We start from the raw sequence: 12590 nt of genomic DNA, 5'->3' as shown, positions 1-12590 counted from the left end.
CAGATCTGCCAGACTCTAAAACCTTTCCTTTCACGTGCATTTGTGTTAACTTACATTATTAAAACAAAAAAATCTACAATGAATCATATTTTCCCTTTTCAGAGCTAGGCAATAATTAGTGGGTGTATGGTGTCATCAAATAAATGAAAGCCTTTTGTTTGTTGCTTTAAAGGTAATCCATAGTTCAAATGTCTTACTCCTCTAGGGTGAAGCATATCTAAAATCCAAGTAACTTGCCTTCAGAATTAAGTAGGTCACACTGAAGTGCAGCCAGTGAGAAAATGAGTGTATTTAATTAAACTACCTTGGTGCATTTTCTTCTCCCCAGACCCATGAAATGTTCTCCTGCCAGGAGCTCAACCCTCTGGGTCACCCACTAAAGATTAGACACTGATTCCCTAATACTCAGAAGCCACCACAAGGCTCATTTTCTGCACTCAGCAGCTCCCATGTCAGGGATACAGCCAGCTGGTGTTGGTCAATCTCTGCTCCAGGGAGGATTGCTCTGAGGTGGGAAATAATTCCAGGGAGGCTCACCAAGCCAGGGTGCTGCAGACCTTTGGTGATCCAATTAAGGGTGCTGAGAGAGGCTGCCAAACTAAGATGAGAAGGGATGGCGGCCTGTGGACTTCATTCTACAATGGGTAGCCAGTGCATTCTTTTAGAGCTAAAAATCTGGCCAGGTGTGGTGTCTCACACCTGTAATCCTAACACTTTGGGAGGTCAAGACAGGAAGATTGCTTGAGTCCAGGAGTTCAAGACCAGTGTGGGCAACATGGCAAAAACCCTTTTCTACAAAAAATAAAAAAGTTAGCCAGGCATGGTGGTGCATGCCTGTAGTCCCAGCTATTTGGGAGGCTGAGGTGGGAGGATCACTTGAACCTGGGAGGTGGAGGTTGCAGTGAGCTGAGATTGCACCACTGCACTCCAGCCTGGGCAACAGAATGAGACCCTGTCTCAAAAAACAATAACAATAACAACAAAAACAGAAACTACAAATGTGATCATGGCTACCTCTTCATAGACTTCTTAATGACCTAAGGGATAGACACACCGATCCCTATGTGCCCTGCAAGGCTCTTTGTGAGCTCTCCTGCTTCTTCTGGCCTGATGGGCTTATGCACTTCTCTCTGTCCTCTATGCTTCAACCTTATGGGACATTGAAGGCACCTCACAGTCTTTATAACACTGTTCCTTCTACTCTGAAGTCTCTCTCAATTGGCCTAATTCTCCATCTTGACTTAAACATGAATTTTTGGGGAAGGGGCACCTTCCCAGACTCCTCCTCAAGACCGGGTTGGACTCCCCTGCACTCCTGCAGTAGTGCACATCTCTTTGGTGCATTCATCACTGTTGGTATCATTTGTTCCATGTCTGCTTGCCCCATTGGTCTGGGAGCTCCATGAAGACAAGGACCATGCCTGGGTTGCTCAAACAATATTTGTTGAAAGAGTCTTGAACTGTTTAGCCGGTTGCCAGAGCAGGTATCATCACTGCAGGAAGAAGCTGCCATATGGATCTCTATGTGTTAAAGTATTTTTTCCCTTGATGTACCAAACAGCTGAAATTCCAAAGAAAGCAAGTGCAAACATGAACCATGCTTGCTCTTCTAATTCCTATGGAGATATCAGGGAGTGAAAGGAACAGCTCGCATAAACAGTGAAGTCAGCCCTGACAGAGACTTGTCATAGGGTGCCAGCCACTCATCCCACCCTCCTCGTAAGGGGTTGCTATGGTTCCCAGGGACTCCCAATGAAAGCTGGTGTCTTTCCAGGGTTCAGGGCTGAGTGAAAACTTGAGGACAGTATGTTGAGCCTTCTCCAGATTCCTCATGAAGTTATGAGCGATTGCATTTGCCATTTAGGGGTTTGTGCTGCAGGAAGGAGAAATACCTTCTCCTCATGGACATCAAAGCCCTGTAGCAAAAGCAGTTCTCCAACCTCAGCTTGGTAAAGATCACGCTGAACTCAGCTTACAGGAAGAGCTTGGTGATGGGGCTGGGGATGCTGCACAGGGGCTGGTGAGGGTTCATGTAGACCAGAGTCATATAGGGCTTTCCTTCCCTCTTGCCACAGATGGCTACTTCGCTGCTGGGAAGGGGAGAGGGAGATTTGATGATGGGACTCCAGTAAGGTGCTGAGGGCCTGACTCCCAAACTTTCTGATTCTGGGACTAGAAGGTCTACAGGGCCAACTTTGTGCAGAACAGGAAGGCTCTCCAGCCTCAAAAATGCACCTCCTTTTCACTGATGCTTAAAATTCCTTGCCCAGGTGGTATGATTTGAATGTTTGTGTCCCCTCCAAAATTCATGTTGAAACTTACTCCCCAGCTGTGGTGGTATTAAAAGGTAGGGCATTTGGGAAAGCGATTAAGTCATAAGGGCAGAGTCTTATGAATAACTACTGTATAAATGGGCCGAAGGAAACTAGTGTAAGCCATTTTTTGCTCTTCCACCATGTGAGGATACAGCATTTGTGCCCTTTTTGCCCTTTGTCTCTTCTGCCATGTGAGGGCACTAGATGGCACCGTCTATGAGGAATGGGTCTTCCCCAAACACTGAACCTGCTGGCCCCTTGGTCTTGGACTTTCCAGCCTCTAGAACTGTGAGAAACAAATTTGTGTTTAATTTATAAATGACCCAACCTCAGATATTTTGTTATAACAACATGAATGGACTGACAGCTGAGAATCTGATCTTTTATTATACTATGATTCTCACTAAGCTTTAAATTTTAGTTACCTCCAGGAGAGGGAATATGGTAACTTTTACTCAGCTCTCCCAATCTTTTCAAGGCACAGGATTCTTATTTGTTACAATGACCTCACAGTTTGCTTCTAGGTTGAAGAAGGAGAGAGAAAATGATAAATTCACATCATTCTGTGACAGGAATTAAATTAAAGACTACATTATATTGTGTGTATTTGCAATGTCTCTCTACTTTCCCTAATCCTTAAAGGCAAAAGATTCTTGTTTGCTAGAATGATCTGATGGCTTGCTTCAGGGTTAAGGAATCCCGGTAATTAACCAGGGGAAAGCAAGTCAAAGAAAAGAGAAACATTAAGTTGATTTATTTAATAGGCTTTAGGTGGAAAAGGGATGGAGAAGCAGAAGAGTGGTATCAGGGAAAGAAGATTTGGGGAAAATCTCTCCCTGCTTCATAAGAAATTCTGAGAGTAAGAGAATTTCAAAGAGGTTTTCTTTGCATCAAAAGAAAACGACTTCCTTTTTGATATTTTTTCTTGCGAGACAAAGCAGGATTTGAGCTGCTTTTTCTTTCTTCATTGGCATATCTCTGAATTTGACTCCATTTTGAAAGTGAACCTCTTGGGGCCTTAAGCATCTCTGCATTGATGACTTAAATTCATGTTCACCCAACAAGCATCTTTGGTGGCTGGTTCACTGTGTACCAGGGAAGAATGTGCTATCATGGTGTGGGCACTGCTTTTGGAGTCAGGAAGGCCTGGGTTCAAATTCCAGCTCTGTCCCTTGTATGACCTTTCAGAAGAGGCTAAATAATAATATTGACCATGTGCCATATTTACTCCTGTAAGTGGGCATTGTTATTCCCATTTTACAGACTAGGAAACAGTGGCTCAGAGAGGCCAAATAATTTGCTAAAAGACAACCAACCAGTGATGGATCCAGGACTCAAAACCCAGATCTGTGTGACTCCAAAGATGTCTTGCTCCCATCTATTTGCTCCCATCAAAGAAGAAAGAGTAGGTGAGCTGACACACGGTCAGGGCTAATTTCACAGTTCCCCACTCCCAGGCGCAACAATGTGACTTCAGGTCCTTTCTTGAGAGCAAGAGAGGGCACCAAATGGGTGAAAGAAAATGGAGAAAAGAGGCAGGGACAAGGGAATGTCACTAAAGATCAACTCTGCCAAGTTGGCCAGGATGTAGTGACTCCTAAAGGAACTAAAATCCAGATACTAAGGGGCCCCAGGAGGCCAACCAGGAGATCAGAGGTTGAGCTGAAGCAGGAGACCCAGATTTACAGAGCAGATTGCTGCTCTATCAGGGTCTGTTTACTGCATGCATATCAGAGGCCTGATAAGCGACACCTGTGACAGGGGTAAGCCATAAAGCATAATGTTCACAAGCTCTTTCTATGCCTCACCTTCTGTAGAAGGACAGATAATTGGGGGCTTGGCTAGCTACTGAAACTTGGTTATGCTGAATAGAAGTGGACAGAGCCCTAGAAAAACAGACCACGGGGTTGCAGATCATGGAGTTCTACACCAAATACTCACTGCACCTCTCTGATGTGCTAGACTCTGCACTAGGGCTGGGGGTGCAGAGGGGAGGGAGAGAGGCTCATTCCTTGTCCCTGGTGGTGATATCTGGGATGCTGGTAAGAGAGAAGTCTAAGAGGTGTTGCTGGTGGCAAAGCACAGAATGGGCCACAGAGAAGCACAGGCCAAGTCCTGCATGGCCATATGTATCTCGCTAAGGAGTGGATGCTGTCCCATGGCAGTGGCAGCCCAGGAACTGTGTGGAGGATCCATTAGAAGGGCTCAAGCCTGGAGGTAGGGAGTCCAGCCAAGGGAGACTTGCCTTGGGGGTGCTGCCTCCTTTTAGAGTTTCCCTTGGCCATCTAAATGTATTATCTTTCCAGCTGGACTCACCGAATTGGAAATCTCTCTCAGAAGGCTGTAACTGGGAATTGTGCCACTTCAGAATGATGGCTTTTGCCAAAAAACTCACCTGATAAATGCAACTGACTATTTAGAAAGAAAGGGGGAAAAGCAAAACAATGGTGAATTAATAAGGATAATCCTTTATCTATAGCCACAATCTAAATGAGAAGGATTTCAGTAACAATTTAGAAAGGACACAGTCAGGATGAACAGGATTATGTTTGACAACCTACTCACTACATAGCTCACTATCAATAATTAAGTAGTTGGGCGGGCGCAGTGGCTCACGCCTGTAATCCCAGCACTTTGGGAGGCTGAGGCGGGTGGGTCACCTGAGGTCGAGAGTTCGAGACCAGTTTGACCAATATGATGAAACCCCATCTCTACTAAAAGTACAAAAATTAGCCGGGCGTGGTGGCACATGCCTGTAATCCCAGCTACTCGGGAGGCTGAGACAGGAGAATCGCTTGAACCCGGGAGGCAGAGGTTGTGGTGAGCTGAGATCACACCATTGCACTCCAGCCTGGGCAACAAGAGTGAAACTCCATCTCAAATAATAATAATAACAATAATAATAATAATTAAGTAGTTGGTGACACCCAAACTCTCTGTTGTGGCAGTCACATAAGACACTGATGCTGTGGGTTTTCTACTGAAAGTATAAAACAAAAACTCCAAGTGGGCTGATTTGATTTTTTATTTCTGAAATGCGGCAATTGACTCTTAAGCCCCCATTCCTGTCTCTGCAGCTTTCCTGGGTAGCTTGGGAAACAAGTTTAAGCTTACTTTTTTCTTGTGAGAAATCTAATTTGAGCTCCCCCTTTTGACAAGTGCCTGCAAAGTTCTGGGTGTAGATGCAGTTGGCTTTGCCTTAAATCATATTCCTGTTCTTGATATTTATGGAGGGGGCTGGCTTTTCTGATGGAACAGTTTGAACATCATCATCCGTAAAGTCCATAACCTGCTTGTGTGATCTGACCCCACTCCAAATGCATGGATTCCATTTTGAACCAGAAGTTCTGCTTGGTTTGGCACACTAGAACCAGGGCATGTGAAGACAGAAAAATTGAAATCCTGTACGGTAGTTTTTCTTCAGTGTAAAACAACAGCAAAACTGATATTTCTTTGTTTCCATTTCTTTGTTTCCCATTCAAAATATCTGGATCACCCTGCAGAGATATACAAGAATCCCTGTGGAAAACCTCATGAACTCAAGGTCATGCAGAGACTTAGGGAAGAACTGGGACTGGCTTATCAAGACTCTACACTACTGACCCAGGGCTTGGCAGTTTCTGTCCTAGAAATCAGCACACGCAGCTCATGCATCACTGAGAAGGTGGTCAGCCTAAGAAGTGGTTCCCCACTCTTTGTTCTAAGATATTCCTCTCTCAGAAACCACGTCTGTTTTCAACTTTTTTTTTTTTTAGACAGTCTCACTCTTGTCACTCAGGCTGGAGTACAGTGGTGCAATCTTGGCTCACTGTAACCTCTGCCTCCCGGGTTCAAGCGATTCTTCTGCCTCAGCCTCCCAGGTAGCTGAGACTACAGGCGTGTGCCACCATGCCCAGCTAGTTTCTTGTATTTTATTAGTAGAGATGGGGTTTCACCATGTTGTCCAGTATGGTCTCAAACTGCTGAGCTCAGGCAATCCCCCCGCCTCAGCCTTCCGAAGTGCTAGGATTACAGGTGTGAGCCACTGCGCCCAGCCTGTTTCCAACTAATTTAACTCACATCTGATACCCAACTCTCTGCTCCCATTAGTTCATCTCAACTGGTATTTGCTGACTCTCTATACATGCCAGCAATTTCACCAGGCTCTGGGGACTCACAGAGGCATAAACTGCCATCTTCACCCTGCAGGCACTCAGATCTAGGGCAGGAGTTGAAAATGGAAATCAATGAAGTCCTTATAAATCATGTCATCCTTGTGGTCTAGTCCCGGAGTGCCATTAGATTAAAGGAAATAATGTTCAACACTCATAAGTTATTGGAAAGTAATCTAAATCCTTTACTTGCTTTTTTCAAAGAAAAGCAAAGAAAGTCTCATTCATATTCCATTGCAACACTTTATAATATCCCTAGATAATTGCTAAATAGTCAAGAAAACAGAAATATAGGCTTAATGAAAACATGAGAGAAAAGTTCAAAGACATGGAGGAGAATGGATGAAAGCGGGTGAGACTGGAGGGAGGAAAATTGGCTAGACCTATTACCATGGTAGTAATTGGAGGCAAGAGGTGATGAGAGCCTCAACTCAAACAATGGGATGGGGGTGGAGTTGAACAGGATGAATTCAAGAGATATTTAAGAGAGATGTGAGGGAGAGATTCAGGAAGTGATGTTGACAGCCCTGCAGAACAAGCTGAAAGTCTAACTTTCTCACATGGAGGTTTCTTGAGTCACTTTATACTCAATACGTCCAAACTGCATTTACCATGTTACCTTCAAGCCAGTTCCCCTTCCTGACTCTGCCATTTCTGTCAGACATGCCACCAATTTTCTAACCTCTGGCCTTAAAAACTGGTGGCCTATCATTTCCCTTCCCTTCTCCTTCATTCCCTATAATCACGTCTGACACAAATCCCTGCGTATCTCCTCAAATCACCCTTTGTTCTCTATTTATGCTTCCACTGGAAAGGTACAGTTCACCTCATCTAACCTCTAGATTACTGCAGTAACCTCCAGCTGGCCTCCTTGACTCCAGTCACCTCCCCACTGTCCAGCACATCCTAATCACGACAGGAAGACGGATCTTCCCTCAGCATGTCTTTCTCCCTCACACGGTACTGCCCCACTGCATCTGGTCCAAACACCTCTGTCTGGCTTGCAAGAGCTCCATCCTGTGGGCTCATGGTAATCACCAAGCTTGGTTCTGGTCAGGTGGGTATCCCTAGGCTCCTCAGAAAGGTCAGGCTCATGCCCACCTAGGTGTTATTGCTCCACATGATCCCCGACCTGGAATGCTCTTCCTCCCTCCTTCACCTTTCCAGTCTGGTGAGGGGGCAACCTCTGAACAGTGCCTTGCGTGCTGATGCCTGCCATCTGCAGTCAGTGTCACACAGCTTAACTCTAAATGATCCCTTGCTTATTCCAAGTGTCCAAGTTTTCTCCCCCCAGCTGGGCTGTCTATTCCCTTGGGAACAAAAAATCTCTCACTTTGCTCAGCTGTCTCTGCTAATCCTGGAAGAAGAAAGATCTCAAGGGAGTTTTAGTATTTCAGTTTTTGATCGTATTTATGCTATGTTTTTATCCATATAAAGCATGAAAAATACAATAATGTTTGAAAATTCTCGCACAATTTGATCTCTAATTCATGTTACACTGTTAAATTATAATTATTAAATTACATATTTTAAAACCAAAGATTTAAGGTGAAGCTATATCTTAGGTCATAACCTCTTAACAAATGTGAACATCTCCATGTCTACAAGTTGTAGTGGATGTATTCTATTTCTTTTTTCTTCATGAGAATTTGTAAATGTTCCTAGACATAAACAGAAAGGAGTTTCTATTCATTGGGAACACACTACCTGCCAGGCACTGAATTAGTTGCTTTATTTTATTTAAGCCTCACTACTATCCTTGTTTCCTTAAAAATGAATTTTTATTTAACAGTTATATTTAAAAATAGTATTGCATATGTCAAAAAATGCACTTTGAAGTCTAATGGAACTAAAAGGTACTCCAATCTCCACTTTTAATGTTTCAAAGAAAATAATGAGACATTGTTTTAGAAAGTCATTGATTAAAATAAAGATGTGAGATTTTACAAGCAATTAGAGAAAATCTGTAACATGAATAAAGATTTAAAAATATATGTACTCCTTTCTCACTGTTGAATACATCTTGGCATGTTATCGAGCAAAGATCAGTTTATAACTTCAAGATACTGAAAGGTTGAGGAAGGGGAGCATGTGCCTGATTACTGGGCTATGAAAACTGTAAGTAGAGGAACATGCAGGTGTATTTTATCTCGCAGAATTCCTTTACAAATCTCTACATTTCTGAGCCCCTCTGCTCCACACACCCTGCATTCTGACTTCCTAAATCACAAAATTATCAACCCTTTCTTATTATTTTAAAAGGATACATTCTTCATTAGTGATTCCTTTCCTGACCTAATACCACAGCCTGTTATACAGAGCCTGAACTTCTAAGCCATGTGCAGCCGCCTGTCCCTCAACATCCCTTATCCTTTTCCCAGTAACCCCATCCCCACTTTCAGACTGTGCGGGGTCAGAGCCCATGACCAAGGGCAAAGCCAGTCACACTCAGCATTCTTGTAGACTATGTGGTTCAGGGGCATCGCATGGCCCGAGTTAGTAAATCTTAGGGCTTCTACAGGAGCTACTAGAAAAATGGCTCTATCCATTGGACTTGAATCTGGGAGCTGTGAGGTGGGGCTGTGGCAGTGGTCTGGCCATGGCAAAGGGAGGGCCTTTTTGAGAATGAAGCCAACAGAAGAAGGGGTTTGAGAGAGGGAGATGCTGGGTCCATGACATCAGGTGACTTGAACCCAGCCTTACTCCAAGCCAGCCCTATCCTAGGCCTTCCTGTTACCTGAGCCAATATAGACCTGTTTCTTTGCTAATTTATTAACAAATTAACAAATTCTTTGTTAATTTATTACTTGCCACTGAAAGAGTCCTAACTGACACACAGTGTAAACTTCAAGCTCTAATCTTTATTAGCACTCACCTAAGTTCAGCACTCCTTGGACACTAAGTCACAAAAGATTCTCTATCTTGTTTGCATGGAAGCTGGGATCTACACTGGGGTCCAGATGTATCAGGACCAACTGGTGGGTGCCAGAAGCATATCTGCATTAGTGATTAAGGGGTCTCACCAAAATAACTCCCTCTAAGGGAAGAAGGACCCAGGCCCAGCAAGCCTTACCCAGTGTGAAGATAAGCCAAGCCCCAGAGGTCAGAGGGGAGGAGCATGTGTCCTGTCCACAACCTGACCCCAAAGAGATGAGGGACCATAAGCAAAAAGCAGAAAGCTGTTTGCCAAAATATTAACTAAGACACAGAGTACAAGCAACACTACTTGGGGGCCACTCTAAGCTTATAGCTTAACACAAAAAGGGATGAGAGTCTCCTCTCCTGCTTTACAATGCAACTCTGTTTGTTCTGCACACTCTGGCTCTGGAGCAGGGTTTCTCAGTCTCAGCAATATTGACATTTGGGATGGGTAATTTTTTATTGTAGGGAACTGCCCTAAGTATTACAGGATGTTTAGCAGCACCCCTGGTCTCTACCCGACTGGATGCCAATAGCATCCCCACTCCCACCTTGTATTATAACAACCCAAAATGTCTCTAGACATTGAGAAGCCACCAGTTGAGAACCACTGCTCTCAAGCATTGGTGGCTGTGGCAATAATAAAGAGGGGACTTCGGTGCCCACTAGAAGCAGCAATCATGCCCAGCCACAAAAATAAATGTGCCTGGAAGATATGATAGTGCCTGGTGTGTGTGTATGGGATGGGAGGAAGAACATCGAGGGAGAGGGCACTTTCTAAAGCAGAAAATGAAAGAAGAAAAAGCAAAAATAGGACCCCGCAATGGTAGCAGAACAGCACGTGGCCAATATTACCTGTAAGAGCCAGCTGAAATACTTTGGGAGACTTTGCAAAAGGGCTAAGGTCCTGAGAGAACAAGTAGTGGCATGAAACAGTGAAATAGCTCTCTGAGCTCACTGCTTTCCATGTCAGCCCATTTATATCCAAAGACCAGTGGGACCTGAGGATATTTGGATTAAACTTGGAAAATTGCATAACCTTGAACCATATGAAATAGCTCAGCTCAAGATTATCCATTATCATCTGCTCAGTCACAAGTTCATTTACTTATAGCCACAGGATAAGAAACTCCAGAAAGCACTGTTTAAACTCAGTGCTTTCTCTATTTCTGGGGCATGGACGTTGCAGTGTGTGGTTTGGGAGGCTCATACTGAGAGAAAGCAGGAAGGGGTTTCCTGGGCAAATTTAATCAAGAGTCCCTGGGGTAGCAGGAAGATTAGCTTGAATGAAAAGGCCTTGAGACAGACAAAAAATCGTCTCTATTGGGGCAGGCATGGAGCTTGGTGGAAGAAGCAAGGCCCTTTGGAATTTTCAAAAGTAACCAGATCCATTTATTCACTGCATTTTTATTGGCACTTTTATGTCTAACGCTGAGGGGCTATAATGTCATGAGAATTGGCTTTGCCGTCAAACAGCACTGGGGTTCAGTCCCTTCATCACCACCTACTTGTTATGTGATCTTAGGCAAGTTCCTTCTGCAAGTCTCAATTTCCTTATCTAATAAAGCAGAGACCATAGTTGCCTCCTCGCAGGATGATTGTGAAGGTAGCATAAAGAAAGTGGCTAGAGCAGACCTGACACTTAGCAGGTGCCTTGCTACATGCTGGGGAGCCCCCCATAAAGGGAAGCAACTCCTGGACATCCAGTAAGGGGATGAGTGTTCCTTGGATGCTGTTACCAGATGGGCCCTGAGGGAGACTCACAGATGAATGAGGCTGGGTCCCTTGCCCTGAAGAGGCTGGGCATCCCATTCTCCAGATCTACTCAACACTCACATTGTGCTCAGGTGTGGAAATGGGCAATGTGGGCCACAATGAGAACTAACCCAAGACACCAGAACAAGCAGAGAAGACAAATAATGTTTCATATGAACAAGAGATGAAGACTGGGCTTGTGCTCCCTAGGCAATGTACTAAGCAGTTAAGGAGATGAACAAGTAACCCAAGGTCCCTACAAGGCCCATGGCCACAATGACTTATATTTCAAGTTCAAAGTCCTTTGTACACTTGTGACTATTTCATTAATGATTTGGTTACGTTCATCCCCAGTGCTAGATGATAATCCTTTCTCAAATGAAAAATGGTGCCATTTTGGGGAGGAAAGAAACATAGTATCACAGAGAATCCAGTTTACAATCCCAATCCCTCCAGTCTCCCCAGATCGCTCAGTGAGGTGTCATTGGTCTCAGTCTCTGGGGAGTCATTTAATTTTGAGGCCTGGGGCAGAGCCCCATATGTTACTCTGAAGCACTGATGTCTTTGTTATAGCAAGAAATTAAATTGACATAGAAATAGGGAATGATGTTGATATCTTTATACTTTGATAAATTATGTGTGTATAAACTTTAGGATAACCATTAGAATAGAAAGAGAATGCAAAGACTTCAAACTGTTATAGGGATAAACATAAGATATGAGGAACAATCCAAAAGAAGATGAAAACACAGAGGAAAAAAATAGAAAAGTAGGAGGAGACAATTTGAAGAATTTTATGGGCCCATTTCTTTGCATGAGTAGAAAGTGTGGTGCTCCCTGGAGAGGGTGGGGCCGTGATGGGAGTCGGGAGAGTTCGGAATGGTTAAAGACAGGAATGAGCAGAGACCATCTAGATTGAGTCAAGTAATCATCTTGCAGCAACCAGGGCCTGGCTGAGGCTTCAAATTACGCTTTTGCAATAGAGGCAATCAGCTATAAAGATACCAAATCAAGCAGAAAGCTGCCTGGTACATACAGAATCAGTGCACAGAGAATTAGGTGTTGAGGCTATTCTTCGGAGACTAGGGAGTGGTGAAGCCGGGGACAAGAACACCGCTCCACTGCCCATCATGCCACCGTGCCCAAGGACAGACCTCTCCTTTACAGAGGGCTGGAGAAACAATGAGACATTCTTATTAGCCAGTTCTCACACTGATCAGACTCAGGCAAGTCATAAATCAACAGAATAAACGACAGCTCTCTGCGGTTTAGTCCACATGGTTCTCTTGAGCCTGCATCCTGGTCGTTAGCAGCTGAACAGTCACCAGTTCTGCCCTGGGTGAGTCAGCACATCTGGTTGCCATGCTCATCTATTTCAAGTTGAACCTATTTAGCTTCAAGTTCAGAAGATGACTTTTTACTATGTTTTTGTCCTCTCTCCCATATACAC

At 44.1% G+C, this 12590-nt stretch overlaps 1 protein-coding gene and 1 long non-coding RNA gene across 12 annotated transcripts in view; one reads left to right on the top strand and one right to left on the bottom strand.

Annotated features, from left to right (window-relative positions):
- The window catches only part of BAALC (BAALC binder of MAP3K1 and KLF4), a 141129-nt gene that overhangs the window by 84596 nt on the left and 43943 nt on the right, over nt 1-12590 (bottom strand). The window contains exon 3 of one of the 11 annotated variants that reach the window (XM_063606459.1): nt 8094-12311. The exons of the other annotated variants lie outside the window; for them this stretch is intronic. The gene's annotated coding sequence lies outside the window, so the exon portion shown is untranslated. Of the gene's footprint in view, nt 1-8093; nt 12312-12590 lie in introns of those variants that run through there. 11 annotated transcript variants of the gene reach the window in all.
- Nucleotides 1-12590, top strand: part of LOC117981478 (uncharacterized) — a 42003-nt gene that overhangs the window by 14514 nt on the left and 14899 nt on the right. The window lies entirely within an intron of this gene.

Source organism: Pan paniscus, chromosome 7 (assembly GCF_029289425.2).
Source record: "Pan paniscus chromosome 7, NHGRI_mPanPan1-v2.0_pri, whole genome shotgun sequence".
NCBI classification, from domain to species: domain Eukaryota; kingdom Metazoa; phylum Chordata; class Mammalia; order Primates; family Hominidae; genus Pan; species Pan paniscus.
The sequence above is the reverse complement of the archived record's forward strand: the minus strand, read 5'-3'. Positions and strand labels throughout refer to the sequence as shown.